Source organism: Copidosoma floridanum, unplaced genomic scaffold (genome assembly GCF_036245765.1).
Source record: "Copidosoma floridanum isolate Cflo_tuat_1 unplaced genomic scaffold, Cflo_Japanese_pri ptg000026l, whole genome shotgun sequence".
Taxonomy (NCBI): domain Eukaryota; kingdom Metazoa; phylum Arthropoda; class Insecta; order Hymenoptera; family Encyrtidae; genus Copidosoma; species Copidosoma floridanum.
In genome coordinates, this window is record NW_028321903.1 from 3,536,450 (window position 1) to 3,555,588 (window position 19,139).

At 26.9% G+C, this 19,139-nt stretch overlaps 1 protein-coding gene across 1 annotated transcript in view; it reads left to right on the plus strand.

Moving 5' to 3' along the window:
* The first annotated feature begins 18,501 nt into the window (after positions 1 to 18,501).
* Positions 18,502 to 19,139, plus strand: part of hfw (leucine-rich repeat domain-containing protein hfw) — a 147,567-nt gene continuing 146,929 nt past the window's right edge. The window contains exon 1 of the mRNA XM_089595580.1: positions 18,502 to 18,594. The gene's annotated coding sequence lies outside the window, so the exon portion shown is untranslated. The remainder of the gene's footprint in view (positions 18,595 to 19,139) is intronic.

Genomic DNA, 19,139 nt, shown 5'->3' on the forward strand with positions numbered 1-19,139 from the left:
CTTACATTTTCAATTCAACTTTTTTTAAGTTAATATTGTTATTTTTAGTCTGAATATCTTGATTTTCCTCTCACACATCTTAAGAATCATCCTAATTTATTTGTTTTTAATTGATCTATTTTATAATTATCTTTTCTTTTAAATACTTAATGAAGGTCATTATTCTCAATTTATAAAAAAAATTAAATATTTAAATTAATTTCTTCCTTGCTTATTTTATACCCCATGTCTCTTCTATGTATTTATTTCAAGCTCAGGTAGAAAATTCAAGAAAATTAATTTTCTAAGATAAAATAACAATTTTATGTGCCATGCTTTTGGTATATCTATACGTAACAGTTGATAAGTCGGTGTAGAGTTTTCGTACGACGCATATATATACATAAGGAAATTTACAAAAAATATCCCATTTTTGTCCGTCATTTTGATTAAAAAAATGTACTACGAGAAAAAAAATATTAAACACGGGTTTTAAAAGGGGTGACACCCTTTTTCCGCGATTTACATGTTAAAATTAGATATATAGGTATGTCACATGGAGATATAATTTAACATCTTAATCACAGAAAAGAGTGTCACCTCCACTAAAGCCCGTGTTCAAAATTTTTTCCTCGTAGTACATTAAATTACGAGTAAAATGAACCCCATCTTGGAAGTATGCCTCAAAAAAATTTTTTTTTATTAAAATGGGAGACAAAAACGAGATATTTTTTGTAGATTTCCTCATATATATTTATGTTATAAGTAAACATATGAATATCAATAATTTATTATAATACATAATTAATTGGTAGTATTAAACATTCAAGTGTTTTGAATATTATAATAGCTACTTACGTACCTAGTAATGACGTAAAATATTTTATATTCATTATTTGCTTCAAACAGATATTTAATTATTAATAATACAAACTTTTAAAATTTTTATACACTAATATACATTTATTCTAAATAAGTAAATATTATATACATATATATATATATATATACTACTTATATATGTATACTACTTAACGTAAATACATGAAACTAGATTCGAAACAGATTATTTTAATTAATATATCTACGTAAAATATAAAATTCATCATTAAAATACAAAAATGCATTTTAAATTTTAATTAAAAAAAAAATTAAATTAAACATAATATAACTATTATTAATATTAATAATTGATTTCGTTAATTCATTAATGAATAATTAATAAATTTGACATATTTAAAAATTTATAAAATGAAATAACTGGTGAATAAAATATATATCTCTTAAAAGATATACGATCAATTTTTCTTCACTGGATATCGAATGACTTGGACCGTCGGGGCAAGGCTTGAGTCAAAATAAATAAAATTATGTTTTTTTATTGTATGAAGAATGTAATAAAAAATTTTAATTAAGATATAGACTAAATAAAAGTGTTTCAATTCATAATTTAAAAATAAATAAATACTTTTTCTGAAAAAAATTTTACTTTATTCAAAAATTTTTTTTACATAAAATAAACAACTATAAAAATTAGTTTTTATAAGTTTCAATTTAGTTCAAAATTTATTATTTTTAATTTGTAAATATAAAACTTAAAGAAGATTTGGGTTACTGCGGTCGCATGGGTAGCACGCTCGCGCTGAGAGCAGAGACTGAAAAAGCTGGTACCTGGGTCGGATTAGTTTAATTTATTAAAAAGTAGAAAGATTAGATAAAGGAGGACCTAGTGCGCGAGTGGACGGTGTTAGCCCGAAATAATGTGCGCAGAATCTTAAAAAAAGGGCATAGTAAGCTTAAGCATTTGACAGTGAAGTTAGAATACCACAAGACGAATGGTGGAACAGACAAGGATAACGGAAGAAGAGGAAAACAAAGCAAGAGTCAAAGAGGAAAACGAGAAAAAAGGCAGAGGTAGGCCCAAGAAAATAAGAGAGACGGATGAAGAGCTGGGAAAGAAGGTAAAAGATGCAGAAGTGACGAGAATGGAAAGACTTTTGAAAGGTGGAAGTATCGGCTTCGAGATAGCAGTGAACGTAAGGAGGAAGGTAGAATACTCACCGGTAAAAAGAGTGAACGAACAGGACCAAGGGACATACAAGGGAGAAGATGGATTAAAATTAGTGGAGGAAAAGTCTAATGAAGTAGAACCAAGCCGAGGCGAAGATGGGGCAGTGGAAGGAAGCAGTAGAGAGAAACGAGAACAGAAGGTTGACAAGGAAGGAAGCAGTTGACAGTAACCGCAACTTGATAACGACGACGAGCAAGTGGAGGAGTTTCACAGAAAACAAGCAGGTGGTTGCAGTTAAGGCGGTTGCGATGGAGGCCAAGTCGGTGGGAGAGACCAAAAAGAGAGAGGGGAAAGTCAACAATCAGACATTAGAAGAGGAGCAACAGCAGCAGACCAAAACTAAACGAGACAACGGTGGGGAGGAATAAACACGAGAGGTATTTTTATTAAAAATAGTAAACTAGAATCTAGGATAGAAAAAGAGTATAATGTTAGGAAGACGATATACGAGAATTTAAAAGCTGTGAGAGATAGTCTAGATAAAGAAAAAACAGAACGGGAAAGATTAGAGAGAGAATTAATAAGGGCTAACAAAGCATGATAAAGATGAGGTAACGATAGCTAGATTAAAGTTAACAGGGATAGTAATTATAGGAAAGGGGGGAGACAGAAGATAGGATAGAAAGGGGTGAGGTAAAGGAAAGCTTAGATGAGATAGGACGATTAGCAGTAACAGATAATACAGATGCAGAAAACGAGAAAAGTGAGGATGGGATAAAGAGGATAGGGCACACGACAAAAAGGAAAGAGACGCTAAAGAAAAGCTAGAAGTAATGTTGGCGGAGAAACTAGAATACGAGATGAAAGAGAGATATCTGAGAAAAAACAATATTTTTATATGGAGGATTCGGACGGTAGGGAAAGGGATAGATAGGGAAATAAGAGAAATCATATGGCACGTTCTAGATAGAGGCAAAAATAGAAAAAAAGCGATAAGGGGAGGAATAGTTGTTACCATGAGCTCTTTACAGAACAAAATAGAGATAATGAGGAATGTAGGAAACCTAAAGATAATAGAGATCCGAATAGACGACGATTATACAGAAAGAGAGAAAGAGGTGAAAAACTGGCTAGAGGCCTTAGCCGTGGATGAAAGAAGGGAGGGGTGACAGCGCATGTAGGCTACTTGAAAATAAAATGCGTGGAATATGGTAAGAGTGGAACGAAGAAAAAGGAAAATTGTAACAAAAACAGAACAGGGCAGACATTTCGTAGGTAAAAGAAGGAATAGGCAAGATACGGGTATCAAAATGATATCTTGGAATATAGCGGGTATAAGAAAGGTCAAATCAGCCAAAAAATATTTATACAAATTCGACATCATAGCGCTACAAGAATCTTGGCTGGAAAAAAAAACAAGGAGGGGGAGTGGTTGGGCCAATGAGATAGGAAAAACTATGATTTGAGGACTTTAGCAGCAACTCGAGAAAAGAAGAGAGGAAGAGCAAAAGGAGAAATCCTAGTAAGAATTAGGAAGTATATAGCCAGAAAGGAGATAAGATAATGGGAATATGGTGTTATGATCTCAAGGATAAAGTTAGGGAAAAATAAAAGACTGACTATAATTAGTGTATACAATAATGTAAAGATAGATGGAGTCATAGAAAAGATAAGTACGGTGGTTGAGGCTGCGATGAAAAAAGATGAAAAGATAATAATAGTGGGGGACTTTAACGCGAAAATAGGCAAGTGGTAAATTAACGTGGAGGGAGTCAAAGAAGAGTCCAGAGAATCATGTGATAATGTAACAAATAGAAACAAGAACAAACTACTGAATATGTACGAGGGGTTATAATTTAAGGCTTAAATATAAGAAATAGAGGTACCAAAGGAGACTGGAAAGGGGAGGTAAAGTTTGTAGGGGATGGGGGTTGCTCGGCTTTAGATCTAATATTGAAGATAGAAAGTGAACACGGTAGCTTTATTCAAGAACTGAAGGTGTGACTAAGAATGGATTTGGATCACCTGCCATTAGAGATAACTATGCAAGGGGAGAATAAGGAGATAGAATTAGAGGACCAGGAGAGAGAAAAGGAAAAAGAACTATTAAGATGGGATGCAAGGAAAAAGAAAGAGTATTCAGAGAAAATGGAGGAAAGAGAAAAAGCATTTAGCATAGAGGATAAAGATTCGCAAGAAGCATGGGAGGGAATAGTTAAGGAAATTTGGGAGGCTGGGCGCAAAGTAGGTATGGCAAAAAAAGGTAAGAATAGAAACGGAAAGGGGGGCGTAAAAGAGCGGAATAAGGTTAAAGAACAAAAAAGAAAGGTATGGGCAACACTTAAAAAATGGATAAAGTCTAAAGACAAAAAAGATAGACAAATATTGAAGGAAAAAAGAGCACAAGTAAGGGCAATTAGGGCAAAATTAGTAGAAGAAAAAAAACACAGAAAATGGGACCTAGTAGAGAAAAATAAGACTATCGACGACTTTTGGATGGCAATAGCGCAGTTCAGACCAAGGAAAAAATGAAAAGGAGTAGAAATTTGCAAGAAAGATTGGGTATTGCACTTCAAAAATTTATTGGGGGAAAACGAAACAGGGGAGGGGGAGGTAGGAGCCTTGAAAGATACAGAGGTGAAAGAATGGGAAGAACTGAATGAGGAAATTCGTGAAGAAGAGATGCACAAAGCTGTAAAAAAAATGGAAAACGGCAAGGCAACAGGAGAGGACGGACTGACAGCAGAATTTTTTAAAAAGCTAACACCAATGTAGCTGGGGAAGCTAAACTAGTGCTAAATAAAATGTTTAATAAGGTGCAAGTAATGAAAGGGTGGGAGATAGCAAGTATTTTCCCGATATGTAAGGTGGGTAATGAAAACAAAGCAGAGAATTATACGGGGGTATCACTGCTAGACGTAGGCTACAAATTGCTGACGAACATTATAACACGCAGGCTGAGGAAAAGTCTAGAGAAAGAAAAGGGCTCAAATAAAGAGGGAGAGAGGAAAAATGTTTTTATGCTTTATGGATTTTAAAACTGCTTTTGACAGAGTAAATCGAAAAACACCTGAGAATAAAATGAAGAAGATGAGAACAAGGGAAAATTTCTGGAAATGGTAAGAGAAATTTACAGAAGGACCGAGAATAAGGTGATAACCAGCGAGGGAATTTTGGACAAGAAGGATTTACAACAAAAAGGGGAGTCAGACAAAGACGTCATTTAAGTCCAACGCTATTTATCATATACATCGAGGACATGGAGCAATTACGGAAAGCAAAAAAGGTGAAGGGAACGGTGATAGGAGGAGTAAAAATTTAAAGTTCGAAATATGCAGACAATGTAGTATTAATGGCAAATACAGAAGAGGACATGCAAAGTATGTTGAACGAGTTAGAGAAGTACCGTGACAGAAATAAATTGAGTGTAAGCGAAAAATAGACGAAGATTATGATCAACAAAAGAGGAGGAAGATGAAAGGGAAAAGAAAAATGGAGTTTTCAAAATCAGGATATTGAAGTAGTAAGAGAGTATAATTATTTAGGTTTCTGGTTTTCAACAAAAAACGCACTAAACACGCATATAATCAAGACTGCTGATAGGATACGCAAAACGATCGATACAGTATGGGGATCATGGAAAAGAACAAAATTAGGAGACTTGGAAGATATATTATACCTATTAGATACAATAATTAAAGCAGGATGCCTATACGAAGTGGAAAAATGGGGATGGGACAGATGGGCAGATCGAAAAAGTGCAAGGTAAATTCGTAAAAATGGCATTAGGAATAAATGACAACACACCAACATACATTTGGAAAAGGTACAGCTTTGAAATACAAACGACGAGAAGAGCGGGTAATTACTTAAGAGAAATTAAGAAAATGGAAGATGATAGTCGGCCAAAAATTTGTCTAAAGGAAGAGATGCAGGAATTAAGAATAAAAATGCTACAAAGTGGGGCGGATCTATAGAGGAGGAATTAAAATAAATAGAAGATGGAGAGGGAACATCCGGACTGTTTAAGGAGCGAAGAGCATGGTAGTTCTGGGAAAAAATGAAAAGGGGGATGATAATCAAAACAGACGAGGAAATCAAAAAGGAGTAGAACAGTTTCGACAGGTCAAAATATCGTGAATATTAAAAATGTATAAAGAGGGACTAGGGGTCAAGAAATATTGAGGTGACAAGGAACGAGACGGAGAAATTAAAGAACAGTGGGCTAAATTGAGATGAAGGAGTGTAGGCAGGGTGGGTAACAAAGGATTTCAGAATGTGAATTGTAGAGTTTTCTGTAGGAAAAAAGAGACACTTGAGCATGTTTTTTTTGCAGGGTAGGAAAAAAAGGAAATAAACAAAAGATTGGTAATAGAGGTAGACAGTTTAAGGTTAAGAGATCAGCAGAAATTAGTAAGTTGAAAAATTATCACGCTGTTAAAAGAAGATCTAAATGAGGGGGTGTAAATATAGCAGGGAATTTAAAAGCTAGCCAGATCAAAAGCAGAAAAAGTATGGGAGCAGAAAGACTAACTAATCAATGAGGTACGGTTCTTCATAGTCAATATATGGATGATACTTCATAAAAATGATTCAAGTAAAAATTTTAAGATAAAATTTCAAGTTTTTATTTAAAATTGTTTTTAAAAATTAAATAAAGATGACTAAGAGAGAATAATAAAAACTAACATAAGATACCCTGCTTTTTTATTAAAAAAAAAAATTAAATTATTAATTTGAGAAAAATAAAAATTATAAATCATGACAGTATTTTAATTTATGAGGGGTTTTGTCATTTAGTTTGATAATTAATGATAAAATCATTTTATATTATTAAATTTACATATGTTAGTAAGAAATATATTTTTCAAAAATGTAATGATAAGAATATTAAATAAAATAAAGTCATGTATCAATATGTATCTGTACATAAAAATTCAAATGAAATACAGTAAATTTATTTTATTTGAAATGAAAAAATGATTATTTTAAAATTCGAATTAACAATGAAATAAAATAAATATTTTTTTTTTAAATTTAATTTAAGATATGTAAAAATTGCCTGTCACTTTGAAAATTCACTTACAATAAGTCAAAACAAAGTAAATATACTGAAAAGTGTACTTAGTTTTATCAGAAATATAGTTACATTCGTAAAATTTATTCTGCTAATTAAAATTATTTAATAAAGTAAATTTAAGTAAAAAATTAAATAAAATTTAAAGTATTAAGAATTCAAATTTTTTAACTATTTACAATATAATTACTAATTTTTTTTTAAAAATTGAATATTTAATAATGAGAGTATTAATTAAAAAAAAAACATATAAACAAAAATTTTATTAAATTTTACCTTTTGTTTTAGGGTTGATTAAAATTAAATAATTAATTTTATTTTTTTTCAAATGATCAAATTGAATGAGTAAAAAATTTGTAAAAAATTAATATTTTATATTTTTTATTGAAATTGTATGTTATTAATAATTATTGATGTCTAATTATCTTATAGTTGAATCTAGTTTTACCTGAAATAAATATTTAAATCACTTTTTAAACTTATAAGTTTTTTTAAACAAAATTTTTTAATGCTTGAAATTTATTTCAATCATTAAAATAAATTATTTAAAATGAACTTTTAAAATTTTATTAAAAGTTTAAATTTTTATAATTTTTCATAAAATATTCATGAAATTAGTATTATTAAAATTAAAAATTTTTAATTTACATAATTATTTGATTTAATGATAAAATTAAATAAATAAGAATTAAATTAGTAAAAATTATTTCATAAAATTAAAAGTTCTTCAAATTACTTCAATAAATTAGGCAACAATAATTAATCATCGCTTTGCTTAAAACATAGTTTGTTGAATTAATAATAATAAATAATTTCTGCTCCATGAAAATATTTTTATACAGCTGCATTTTTTTACTAAGGTAGCTTAATCATTTGGCTCTTTAATATAGTGTAGAATGAAATAATAAATAAAATTAAAACTTTATAAAATTGAATAATTAAATTTTATATTCAATTCAAATATCTCAAATTCTTATAAAAGACAAGAAGACTTCATATAATTGTATATTATTAACTTATAAATACCTGAACAAAGAATTTTTCTATTAAGCTTACAGTTTTATTAATTGAAAATATTCATTGTTTTATCTCTTACTGATTTTACGAGTAGATAAGAAATTGAGTTACGTAAAGTAAAAGTAAGGTTTAACGTTTAAGAATTTCATCTTTCCCCTAAGAGATATAAATACATTTACTTAGAATAAGAAAAAATTACTAAAAGAAAAGTCAATAAAGCAATAATCAAAAATAATCGCTGTATATATTGAAGAAATTTATAGATTGTTCAACACTTAATTTAAATTTAAATAAAAGCTACTTTAAGATCTTCTTCTTTTCTAAACTTTTAAGATGTATTCAAATTCGTAAAAGACCTAATGAAATCGGAGTAATAGGAATTACTTCAACTTTTTAGTAATGCTATTAAATTATTTAATAAAAAGATAGCTATAATTTTTGAATCGTATTATTTATTTTATTCAATGAAACTTTAAATGGGTATATTTTTAATAATAATTTTATGAAATTTTATTTCCTATTTGAATTTGATATTTTTAAGTGAAATTAATTTAATAATAATTTTATCAAAATGTATATTAAAGAGTAAAAACTTAAAAGTTGGCTTTGTTTCACAATGTTTTATTATTCGCAGACAGCTGTTTTGGCAGTTACGCCATTGTCAGATGCTCGACACACACTGAATGGTCTATGTATATCAGTTCGCTAAAGTCAAGTACAAGTATTACAAATGTGGTTGTCGCTTAACGGTATGATATGTATGCGCCTGTGTATAAGTACCTTATGAGATACTATGTATTACATTTTGTATTATTGGAGATAGACTAGAATTAATTTGATTGTTCGTTATGGATTTATTATGTTTTTTTGCTAATTCTATTTCTATTGTCTCAAACAGATTCAATTTAAAACTTTTAGGTAAACTGTGTAGTAACTTTATATTATTTTCATCTAGAAAATGCGCATTAGAATTACAATGTTCACTAAAACCCGTCGTATTGCGATCATTATAAATAGACTTTTTGTGCTCCTTTATACGTTCGGAAAGGGCACGTCCTGTCTGTCCAATATATATGGCATCGCATTCGGAACAATTAATCTCATAAACACCACATTTCTGTAAAATACCAACTTTTTCCTTATTATTACATAAAATGGATTTCAAGTTACGTTTATTGACCATGATTGTATTTACATTTTGTTTTTTTTTAAAATTACTTATTTTATCGGATACTATGGGAACATAATTCAACATATTAAATTTTTTGGTTTGTTTTGCGACTGCGTAAAAATATTTTGAAATAAGTCTATTGTTTATTTTAAAAATTAGATTATCTATGAGGTTTTCATTGTAACCATTATTAATTGCTAAACATTTTAATAGATTGATTTCCTTTTCGTAATTAGATTTCGTTAACGGTACTGTTAATAATCTATGTACAAAAGAGTAAAATGCGCTCATTTTTATATTGATGGACTGCTTTGAATCGTACGGTACTAACGTATCTGTGAAAGTTGGTTTTCTATAAATTTCATACAACAACTCACCGTCTTTTCGTGTTATTTTTAGATCCAGAAAATTCAAACTATTGTCATTTTCAGCTTCTGCTGTAAATTTTATACCCGGTACTAAATCATTTATGTAGCTGAGAAAATTGGTCATTGTCCTCTCTGTACCCTTCCAGATGCAAAACACATTATCTACATACCTCGACCAGTGTAAAACATTACTGGTGAGGGGGGAGGTCGATCGAATATAAGGTCCTCTATGTATGACATGAATATCTCACTGAGAAGGGGGGAGAGGGGAGAGCCCATTGGAAGACCGTTAAGTTGTAAATAATATTTATTATTGAACTTGAAGTAGCTTTGTTCTAAACAAATGGATAATAATTTTAAAATTTCTTGTTTTGAATCAACACACAAGGAAGGGCTATTGTCAACCAGATATTTAATAATATTCTTCAGATGGTCTGTAGGGATGGAGGGAAATAGATTAACAACATCGAATGAAAGCAATCGTGCATTACATAGAATTTTGAGATCTTTAAGTTTATCTATTAGTTGACTTGTATTTTTAATACTATATTTTGGCTTAAAGTTGAGTAAGGAAGGAAGTATTTTATTAAGTTATTTTGCGAGTAAGAAGGTTGGTGCATTAGTATAAGATACAATTGGTCTCATTAGTATGCCCTCCTTGTGTATTTTAGGTAAGCTGTATAGTACCAGCACCGTAGGATTCATAAAAGTTAACATGTGCAAATTACAATCATGGAGTATGTTTGTACAATTTTTTAAAACTGACTTAGTCTCCCTTTGAAATTTTTCTGTAGGATCAGAATTAAAAATTTTGAAATTATTGTTATTTATTAAAAGTTCTGTTCTTTCAATATAGTCATACTTATTTAAAATGGTAACAGTGTTTCCTTCGTCAGCTTTACATAAAATTAAATTATTATTTTTGAGTTTTTTCTTTAAAGAAATAATACTTTTGAATTCTGAGCTATTGTTAGTTGAAAATTTTTTTTTGTTTTTATTTATTACATCAACGCATTTGTATCTAAAAATTTGTAGTTCGTTTTTATCCATCCGTTTTAATGCTATTTCTGCGTTTACAGAAAGTTCGATGAAATCTTAAAAGTTTTTAATGTTAGGACAGTACTTTAAACCTTTATTCAGAATGTTTTTTTCGTTTTGTGTGAACGTAACTTCGGATAAGCTCTTGACTCTCGGATAAAAAGAAAAAGAAAAATCAAACTTTGTACTGGATTCCGCGGTGGCCGATGACGTAGTCTGTTGTTGTTTATTAACCTTCGTATGTGTGGTAGGTGGTGAATTATTTGCTCTCTGTTGTATTTTGCTGTTCTTCTTCTGTATGAGCCTATCAAGTTTCTTAGTTACATTTTTCTCAGCTACATAAATGATTTAGTACCGGGTATAAAATTTACAGCAGAAGCTGAAAATGACAATAGTTTAAATTTTCTGGATCTAAAAATAACACGAAAAGACGGTGAGTTGTTGTATGAAATTTATAGAAAACCAACTTTCACAGATACGTTAGTACCGTACGATTCAAAGCAGTCCATCAATATAAAAATGAGCGCATTTTACTCTTTTGTACATAGATTATTAACAGTACCGTTAACGAAATCTAATTACGAAAAGGAAATCAATCTATTAAAATGTTTAGCAATTAATAATGGTTACAATGAAAACCTCATAGATAATCTAATTTTTAAAATAAACAATAGACTTATTTCAAAATATTTTTACGCAGTCGCAAAACAAACCAAAAAATTTAATATGTTGAATTATGTTCCCATAGTATCCGATAAAATAAGTAATTTTTAAAAAAAACAAAATGTAAATACAATCATGGTCAATAAACGTAACTTGAAATCCATTTTATGTAATAATAAGGAAAAAGTTGGTATTTTACAGAAATGTGGTGTTTATCAAATTAATTGTTCCGAATGCGATGCCATATATATTGGACAGACAGGACGTGCCCTTTCCGAACGTATAAAGGAGCACAAAAAGTCTATTTATAATGATCTCAATACGACGGGTTTTAGTGAACATTGTAATTCTAATGCGCATTTCCTAGATGAAAATAATATAAAGTTACTACACAGTTTACCTAAAAGTTTTAAATTGAATCTGTTTGAGACAATAGAAATAGAATTAGCAAAAAAACATAATAAATCCATAACGAACAATCAAATTAATTCTAGTCTATCTCCAATAATACAAAATGTAATACATAGTATCTCATAAGGTACTTATACACAGGCGCATACATATCATACCGTTAAGCGACAACCACATTTGTAATACTTGTACTTGACTTTAGCGAACTGATATACATAGACCATTCAGTGTGTGTCGAGCATCTGACAATGGCGTAACTGCCGAAACAGCTGTCTGCGAATAATAAAACATTGTGAAACAAAGCCAATTTTTAAGTTTTTACTTATTAATATACATTTTGATTCGAAATGTTTCACCAACGCCCAAGCGAGAAATCAATTTATAATGATTTTATGTTTGACATGTTTAAAAGTTTATTCTTTGATAATTGAAGGTTGATCTTCACATAAAATTTATTTATTATTAGGACAAAAAATTACTTAAACTATTTCTCATGAAGTCAGAATAATTTTAATAATTTTATCTATTTCAATTTTGAGAAAAATAATTTAATTATTTAATTTAAGAAATATGCAAAAATATTCGTGATTTACCTTATTCAGTTTTCCATTAATATTAATTTTTATGGTTTGACTATTAGCAGAAATAAATCAAACACTATTTGATTTTTCTGACGAAGAATCTGAATTAGCTTTAGCATTTAGTATTGAATACATAATAGGAAGATTTCCAATAGTTTGCAACAATTTTTATTGTTGAATATGTAGTAATTATATTTAAAGTAATATTGCTTCTATTGTTACTATTGTTATTTATAGAAGGAGATATTTTGAGATTAAAATTTTATTTCATTTGTTTGATTATTTTATTTTCAGTGATTTGAATTCGTAGAACTTTTCCACGATTTTAATACGATACTTTGAAATATTTAACGAGAATAAATTATTTAACTATTAGATCTAACTATTGAATATTTATTAGAAAAATTATTTTTTTATCTTTGTGTTTAAAACATGTTGTTTAAAAAACTAAAAAAAACTATTTATTATAATTTAAGTCAGATTTCTTAGAAATGTATAAATAAATGAAAATATATAAAAAATAAAAATTAAAGATATTTTTCCAATAAAAATATATGAATCTTCTACTGGCCGAGCTCCAATTCATGTTAAAATAATAAATAAAGCGATGAAATTTCAAAATAAAATTTGATTTAAATAATAACGTTTAAATGATTTTATTTTGTATTGAGAATTATAAGTTTTAGTGAATGAAATTCAAATTAATAATAATAATACAAATACTCCTCCTGACTTATTAGAAATGAATAGCAAAGTAGTGTAAGCAAATAAAAAATATTATTTTGGTTGAATATGGACAGGAGTTATGATTAGATAAGCTTTATTTCGTTTATTTTCTGGGTCAGATAAATTATAAGGTATTGATGAATAAATAAATAAAAATATAGTAAAAATAAAATGAAACCTACAATATCTTTAACTGAAAAATATGAATTAAAAGGAATTTTATTACAATTCCTATTTAATCTTAAAGGATTAGAAGATACAGTTTCATGTTAAAACATTAAATGAAGAATTACCAAAGCTTAAACAACAAAAGACGTAATACAATAAAAAGAATAAAATTAATGGAATGTAGCATTATTATTTGAAAATTCTCCTCATAATCATAAGACTAAGGAATTTTCAATGTAAAGAATTGATGATAACAAATTTGTAATAACTGTAGCCTCTCAAAAAGATATTTGACCTCAAGGTAAAACATATCCTAAAAAAGCAGTTATTAATGTGATTAAAGAAATGAAAATTTCTTAATTTCAAGTTTTATAAGAAGAAAATTAATAATAATAAATTTCTCTTCCAATATGAATAAATAAATAAATAAAAAATATTAAAGCACCATTTATATGATACAATCGAGAATATTATCCATAATTTACATCTTAAATAATATGAATAATACTGATAAATGCTAAATCAATATTTGCAAAAGAATAAAATGATAATAATAAACCTGTCAATGATTAAAGTCATCAACAAACTTCTAATAATAAACCAAAATATTATAAAATTAAAATATTTGATGAAATAGGTAGAATTATAGTTATACAATTAATAATTCCTAATAAGTCATTTATATTTTAATAAGCTATTTAAAATAAATTTTTTTATCAATTTATTTTACGTAAAGTAAATTAATTTTAAAACAATCAAATTTGTAATACAGCTTAGAACAACTTAAATACAAATAATAAAAATAAGTAAATTTAAATTAGCAAATTTATACCATATACATAATATTGAGCTAATAATAATCAAATTTAATTTATTCAGCTTGAAAATTTTTGAAAAATTATCAAAATTTTTATATCAAATAAAAAATTCATCAGTATTTAATAGTAAAATAATCAAAAATAAAACTGTAAGTATTGATTTAATTATAAAATTTTTGAACAATATTTTTTTCATTAATATAGTTGTATTATTAGTAAGTCTAAAATAAATACATAAAATTATCAATTCACCCACAATGATTAAGAATCTACTGTAAGATCATCAATTATTATTATTATTAAATCATAAATTTAATAAATGTGATATATTATAAAATAAAAGAATTCATCTCATAATTATAAAATACAATATTTTATAATATAAACGTAAAAAAATGATTAATAATAAAATTAAAGGTAGAGTAAATAAATATTTAGTAAAAACATATTTACAAAAATTTTTATATTTACTCAATTATATAATGTTACAAAATAAGTATTTTCTTTAATTGATATCAAAAAAAAGTTAAGTTTTAAACATTTATTTTGGGGACTAATAACTAACAAAACTTTGTTTTTAAAAAGTATTTTTCTTAACTATTATTTATATATTTTTTTATTTATTATTCTATTATTATATTGTTTGTGTTCGAATAAAAATTTTATATGAAATTAAATAAATTTAAAATTTTTAATGTTAAGATTATCAATATTTCTGATATTAATAGTAAATACAATAAATTTATTAAATTTAATTTAATTTAATCTAATTTTTGTTGTTTGTCAAAGAGTTTTAAGATGACTTTTATTATTATTATTAGTTTAAAGGTAGAGTAAATTTAAAATTTTTATCAAAATTTGTTTATTATAATTTTTAATTTATTTAATTGTATAAATTTCAACTCATAATTCTTTTAATATTGATTGATATTTATTTTTAAGAGTTTACATTTTTAATTCTTATTTATCAATACTTTACTACTTAATCACGGTTATAATTAAACAATAATTTTAGAAATTTTGTAATTTGTAAAATTAGTGCAAAAATAGATATTTTAACTTTTTTTTCAGTTCAGTCATTACAGTTAATAAAAAAAATGATAGTTTTTTGATTGATTAGTTTTTAATAATTACATCAATATTAGCTGTAATTTATAGATTTATATTTACTTATTTATATTTTATTTTATATTCGAATTAAGATTAGTTTCAACTATTTTAATAATTATAGGCTGAGTTCATCAACTTCAACGTCTAAAGGCATCTTTATACATATTATTTTATGCTACATTTTTTCTACACCTTTATTAATTTTATTATTTATTCTTAAAAAAAAATTTCAATTCTTTTTTACTTGAAAAAATAATTATACTAAATAAATTTCAAATGATGATTTTTTATTTTTTAAGTGTTCAGAGCGTTTTTAGTTAAATGACCAATATTTCTGTTTTACAATTGATTGGCTAAAGCTCATGTTCAAGCTCCAGTCATTGGATCAATAATTTTAGCAGGAGTTATATTTAATTTAGGTGGTTCTGGATTATATCTATTAATTATAATAATAAATATTAATTTTATATTTTCCAATGATTCAATTCTAACTTTGAGACTTTTTGGAATAGTATTGTCAAGATTTTTATGTTAACGTCATTATAATATAAAAATTATTGTTGCTTATTTATCAGTAGTTTATACAAGAATAATATTAATTAGAATACTTCCTTTAAAAATGTGAGGATATTATGCAGGATTGATATCAATGATTGCTCATGGATCATGTCCCTCTAGAACATTTCTTTTAGCAAGTTACTTTTACTTACGATCTAGACGGAATATATTAATAATTAAAGAAATAATTTACTTTACGTCTTTTTATTAAAAATTTGATTTTTATTTTATGTAAATAATATATCTTTACCTGTTTTGTTTAATTTATACAGAGAAATTGTAATTATAATGATTATTTCATGATGGTAAAAAATAGTTTTATTAATCTTTATTTTCAGAATATTTTTTAGAGCATGTTATAATATTTGTTTACTTTCTTATTGCTTTTGTGAGATATAAAATAATAAATTATAATAAATTTCAGTCTAATAATATAGCTAAATATTCGTTATCAATTTTTCATTTTTACCTTTAAACTTAATATTTTAAAACTAATTTTTCTTACTAATTTAAATAAATTATTTTAAAATATTGATTTGTAAAAACAAAATTACAAATGTTGTTTAAAAATTATTATTCTATATTATTTAGGTTTTAAATTACTTATTTTTTCATTATAAAAATATTTGTGTTATTTTAGGTATTATAAATTAAACTCATTTCTTGAATAAAATTTGATAATTATAAATTTCTTGTCAATAAATACATTAATTTATTTTAATTGAATTGCTTCATTATTTTTATTTACTGTATTTTTCATTTTATGAATAATTAAATTTTACTGTTGTAAATACATAAATCATGATTTATATATTACACTATTTTTTGATTTAGTTTTTTTTTTATTATTTCTGTATTATTAATAATTCTTAGACCTTATTCAATTTCCTTTATTTTAGGTTAAAATAGGTTAGGATTAGTATCTTAATATTTAGTCATTTTCTATCAAAATTTTTATTGAAATAATTCTGGAATATTAACAGTTATAATACATTGTGTTGGAGATATTATGATTATATCATCAATTAGAATAATGATAACTTATAGTAAATAAAATTTCGTTTTTGATAATAGAGTATTATTATTGTTAGTAATAATTAGAGCTTTTACTAAAAAAGCTTAATTTTTTTTCTTCAAGACTTCGGGCTGTAATAGGAGCACCTACATTAGTATCTTCAGTAGTTGGTTAACCAATGTTAGTAACAGCTTAAATTTATATTTTAATCGGATTTCATAATTTAATATGTAAGAATAAAATATTATTTTATATTATTAGTACAGGAATAATCACTACAATAACGGCTGAATTATCTGCTAATTTTGAATACGAGTTAAAAAATTATTGCAGATTTTACTTTACCACAGTTAGGAATATTATTAGTAATTTATGGGATGAAATTTTCTATTTTATTTTATTGTCTTTTAGTAATTCATGTTGTATTTAAATTAAAAATATGGATATGCTCTGGGATTAGTGTTTATTCTATGAATATATAAAGATATTCGTTTTATAGAAAATTCAATAAATTCAATACGAATAACTATAACAATAATGATAATTTCTAATTCTTCTTTATGTGGTATGCCATTTTTTCCTCGATTTCATTTGGAAGATTTAAATTAGGAAAATTTTTATAAATCATTTTTGTTTGAACTTTATATTTTATACTTAAGATTTAGAACTATGTTAACAGTAATATATTCAGTGTAATGAATTTATTACTTGATGAAGAAAAAAATTAGTTTTTTGAATTATTTCAATTGTAATGATAAAAAAATTACAAAATTCTTCCATAGTTTTTATAATTTATTCAATTATTTTTGGTAAACATTGTGTTTCAATAATTTTGTAAATATTGAAGAAATTTTTTTATTAAAATTTGAAAAAATTAAAGTTTTAATTTTGTGTTCAACTTCTTTCATTCTAAGATTTTATTTATACAGATTTAAACATGTAAAAAATAATTTTTAATGTTGTGACATCCCATGCTGTATACTTAATATTTATTACTTTGAAACACAGAGTATTTTTTTTTTAATTATAAAAAGCAAAAACTCAGCGATCTCCAAACACCGAGCGGTACACCTGCTTTTGCAATTGCATGACGGATAACTTACTTCATTCGAAACAAACTACAGTCGCAAAACTCAAACTACGCGTGCAACCTCCAACAATATTATAAAGCGCTCATCTTACAACATTAATTCGCAGTGATACATCCAAGAATGTGAATAATTAACAATTTTAATATCCTTTACTGCGTATGTCTATAAAAAATATTGTACACAATATCGACAACAACTTATGCCTAATATAAAATCTGAGGGATCATCAGTTTAAACCATCAATTACCGCGTAATTATAACACTGCGACTGTGCTCGCGTCAATAGAGAGTAATTAGGTTAAGCTCTGATTGGTCGTTGTGATCCCCATCTTGACACGTCCTCCTTAAACGCAAAAGTATAAAAACTCCTCGCACATAACAATATTTGCCTTTTCTCTTTCAGCAACTGCTCCAAAGTAACTATAAAGGTTGGAGAGTGAGTTCTGTTGCGTCTGTATTAAGCGGATGTAAAACTTAGTTCTGTGATTAAGCTACGTGTTAAAAGCGTGCATTTCAAGCAAATGTAAGACTTAGTTAGGTGACTAATCTGTGTGAGAAATCAGCGTGGCAAATCAGGCCACTGTAAACTCGCCTGAAAAGTGAATCAAGGAGGAACAAGAAAGAAAGGACCGTTGACTTAGGTTCTGACGTTAAAAGCAGAAGCCTATTCATTGTCATCGCCACGAGTACTCTCGTGTAGGATTAGGATCATCGTTGCGGTCAACCTTGTAAGATCTTGTGACTGCGTGCGTGCAAGCAGTGGCTTACCAACGATCGTAGTAGTAAATTAAGGTAAGAAAAACTAAAAATTGTATAAACATTGGTAATGTGAATCTGAAACTTTATAATTCATACTATTTGTGAAATCAACTATGTTCGGCTTTTTAAAATTTATTAAGTCATCAGATACAAGGCACAACTTGGTTGTTTATTAAATTTATTTTCTTAATTCAAAAACATCCCAATTAATAAATTATATGAAATATTCCAAGATTCAAAATTTTAATTGATAGAAACATAATTGTTACTTGATTAATAATTTGAATTTCGAAGAAAAATTAAATAGACAACGTATGACAAAGACCTTAACAAGGACGTGAGATAAACTGACGAATAAGATACTTTACTAAAAAAATATAAATTCAAGCAGTAGGTCAACGCCAGCTCTAGTACGACACACTAGCACCACTTCATACAAATCACGCAGCGAAACCTAACACCACAACGCTGAGTTAATGATTGAAAAGAAAAGTGTACTGTAAGTAAAAGCAAATAAAGCCCTTGGGCCGATGGCTGTTTCCTCACGAACAAAAATTAAATTTACTTGTTTTCTAGAA